The following is a 3,765-nucleotide window of genomic DNA, read 5'->3' as shown; positions in this document are numbered from 1 at the left end:
TTCAATCTTGTCATAGCCAGGTATTTGGACAGGTTAAATTAATCTTATTTATGGCATAATTTCACAATAACCTCTCCTAAATGATTTGTTTTTCTACAAATATCAGTGTGTGTGTGTGTGTGTGTGTGTGTGTGTGTGTGTGTATGTATGTATGTATATATATATATATATGTGGTATATAATATAAAACTGTAAGTTAGTTGGGTTTTTCTTTTTTATCTTTTCTCAAAACAAATTTTGGTTGTAAAATACCTATGTATCATACAAGGGAGCCCAATTTAAAACCAAACCACACCATTTTTACTAGGTAGAAAAATTCTCAAATCACTAACACATTCACATTCTGTGTATTTTCTCATGGTCAACAAATGGATTCAAATGGTTTAAGTTATCCCACCATTTAAAGAGAAAAGTGTCTGCAATAATCTTAAACCATGGAGTTAACTTAATTTCACCACTGGCTGCCTTCTTCAGAATTTCTTTAAGTTCTTCCTTTGATACATGGCAGTAGCTTTTAATTACCGTTGGGATCCGGATTCAAGGTTACATTCTTCCTCAGAAACAAAATGTAATCGATTTCATGTTCACCCCAGATACCATCAGATTGGGCCTTGTAGTAAATTCTTGTTCGATAATTCATTTCATTTAGATTAACCTCTTCCACGGGTATTCCCAACTCTTCTTTTAAGCGCCTCTGTGCTGCTCGTTTTACGCCGATGGCATCATTTTCTTCCAGCTCACCTGGGTTACTTAATGGATGGCTGCAGCAACTATTGGTGAAACAACCTGGAAAGGTAATTTTAGCATCTGATCTCTGCTGTAACAGGAGCTTATTGTCACTATTAAACAAGAAGACACTAAAAGTGCGATGTAATAATCCTTTGTTGATGTTTTCATTCAGGTGACAATTATTTTTGGTGTCAGCCCCAATTTTATTGTCATTTTCATCAATAAGAATACACATCTCTGCTAGAAGCTAAACCTGTTTTTCATCAAGATGGTAGATATTTATTTCAGGCATTGTGACAGAGTGTTTGATCCGACCTAGAACACAGAGATTCCAGTTACAGGTGCTCAGATCAAGTTTTTAGTAATGAAAAGAAAAGCAATTTAAACAATAAACAATACTACCCCTTTTAGGCCAATCTCTAGTCATTGAATTAAAGATGATAATCTTTGAATGTTCCTTCAACACTAATACACTATGCCTGCCCAACCCCCATTTACTCTTTTCTTTTTTTGTTTTTTTTTCAATAATTTTATTTTTTTCTAATTTTGTAATTTTAATTTCCCATAGCACCGTGGCAATGTTGAAAACAATACAAATACAAAGATGCTCATTTTAACAGTTTATGCATGAGTATGTGTCACACCATTTTTTTGGGAGGTGGTGGTGGAGGACAGTTTTGACAACCGAACAAATCTAAGCTGTGGACAAAATAGAAGCCAGGTTCTGACACGACACGCCCCCAACATTTAATATACGTCACTCAATGGACACCTGAATCCATTGGAAACACAGTAACAGAACATTGATGTGTATCTCTACATTTCTAATCAGTGTTCTGTGCAATAGAACTTAAGACAGAATACTGGGCACACAGCTCAGACATCAGAACCGCACCTGCAGGACTGTGTAATGTCCATTTACTCTTTGCTAATAGCCCATAAAGTATAGAAACAATATATTCTATACCTTTTCACTTTATAGATAGTTCACTACCTAGAAAATGAGTTTCGATATTTTAAGTATAAACATCATTTGTTTTAAGAAAACAGGCTTGTTGCGTGCAGTGTGAAAAGACTGGTTTGTAGTGAGACTCTGCAGCAAAAATAACCTTTTCATACATTGACTTCATTATGCCTGCCTGCTGATCGGGTCAGTTGACATAAGAAATAGACACAACATAGACTCTCTTCTGGAAATTCTAGAATAGAGATCAAAATGACGAATTTAGCTCCAGGGGTGTCATTGTTAAAACATTGTTTTAATCTTACCTTTTATTTTTGAAGAGAGCATCAATAGAGCCAAATAATCCAGTTTTCTTTTTTCTGTTGTGAGATTTCATGACACCAGTGTTTACTGACAAACTGGTACGGTCTGATCCTAGGTAGGGCACTGGCTTAACCATTTCGTTCCTCCTAGGCTTTGGCCAAGCCTCTTTTTCATTGGCTTTAGTAATAGTGAATAGGCTGAGCTACTTGCAGGTAGAGTAGGAATTTTACAGGGCTCTCTTCTGATACCATCCAGGTATGTCCCAGAAGGCAGCCACTGACAGCTGTAATATAAGAAAAGCATGCTAGGCCGTGTACTTATCTTTGTTCATAACTAAACTGCTGTTTACAGTGTCTACATCTGTGACACTTGCTGGCTGTCATTGGTAAAGAAACTATAAGATCAATTAAGATCAATGCCAAATGTGTGTGTGTGTGTGTGTGAGAGAGAGAGAGAGAGAGAGAGAGAGAGAGAGAGAGAGAGAGAGAGAGAGAGAGAGAGAACAGAAAGCGTATGCTTCTTTGTGATTAAAAAGAGGAGCCCAGGGGCTGGAGATGTGACTCAGGGGTTAAAAGCTCTGGCTGCTTTTCCAGGGAACCAGCTTCCATTCCCAGCAACCAACCATATGGCAGCTAAAAACTGTCTGTAACCCTAGTTCCAGGGTATATGACCCCCTCTCACACACATGCATTCAGGAAAAACACTAATACACGTGAAACAAAAATAAGTAAATTATTTAAAAGGTGTTCATTGAGTTATTTCTAAAGAGGTCAAGAGTCCACTAGGTCGTAAAAAAAAAAAAAAAAAAAAAAGAAATGGGTTTTCCACAGTAACACCACCATTGCCTATAGGATGATTTCTAAATATTACTTCCAGTGACATGTGTGTAAGCATGGCTATGTGTATCTAAATGTGTTCATCTCTTTCTCAAATATTTCAAAACCCAGTGAACCTTTATCGATGGCTCACTTTTGTTTTGATATAAATAGGAGTCGTTAAAGATTTTAACATGTTCTTTGATAAAAACACCTGAAGAACTTGATTTGACAAAAATGTTAAGCTGAGGGAAAGAGGTTATGAAGCAGAGATTTCTAAATAACAGTAACATTATTCAAGTTAAAAGACTTATTTGATGTGTGCGAATATTTTGCCTGGATAGATGTCTGTGTAACTTCCATATGTCTGGTAACCATGGAAGCCAGAGGACATGTCGGATCCCCTGGAATTTGAGTTCAGGCAGTTGCTGGCTCCCATGTGGATGGTGAGACTGTACCATGTGTCCTCTGGTAGAGTCCCCAAGGCTCATCACTACTAAGATGCCTTTCCAGCCCTTAACAATATCCAGTTACTCAAGGTAATTGAAAAGTTAGTTTGAAAGCTGTTGAGTGAAGTCCAGGGCTGTGGAACTTAGGGCTCCCTGTTCTCATGAATGACGCATGACATTAGAGGCTGAAGTTCGTGTACTCACTGCTACTGAGGCACCTTGTGTTTAGCCTTTCTGTGGACATCCTTACAATAGGTAGGCAGGCATAATAAAGACAGACACCCACATGTTCTGGCTATGTGTATATTTATACACATAAGCATCTGTAGTAAAGGGAATGCTTCTGTATGTATCCACTTGCTCATCTTATGGTAGTTTTAAATTATTCCAGGAGTGCTTTATGTGTACTGTAAAAGAGCAGACCGACTAAGATGACAGGTCCCGTTTGTTGCTTTCAACCCCTGCCCCACACTTTGCCAAGAGCAAGTGAACAATCCTGTCCTGA

At 37.8% G+C, this 3,765-nt stretch overlaps 1 pseudogene across 1 annotated transcript; it reads right to left on the bottom strand.

The window, feature by feature from the left end:
- Window positions 1–336: 336 nt before the first annotated feature.
- On the bottom strand, window positions 337–1,036 carry LOC308424023 (isopentenyl-diphosphate Delta-isomerase 1-like; annotated as a pseudogene). The gene has a single exon. The product of its transcript is annotated as an isopentenyl-diphosphate Delta-isomerase 1-like (transcript).
- Window positions 1,037–3,765: the final 2,729 nt, after the last annotated feature.

The sequence above is a fragment of the Micromys minutus genome, assembly GCF_963924665.1.
Source record: "Micromys minutus genome assembly, chromosome: 9".
Lineage (NCBI taxonomy): Eukaryota > Metazoa > Chordata > Mammalia > Rodentia > Muridae > Micromys > Micromys minutus.
Note: the sequence above shows the minus strand (reverse complement) of the source record. Positions and strands in the feature narration are given on the sequence as shown.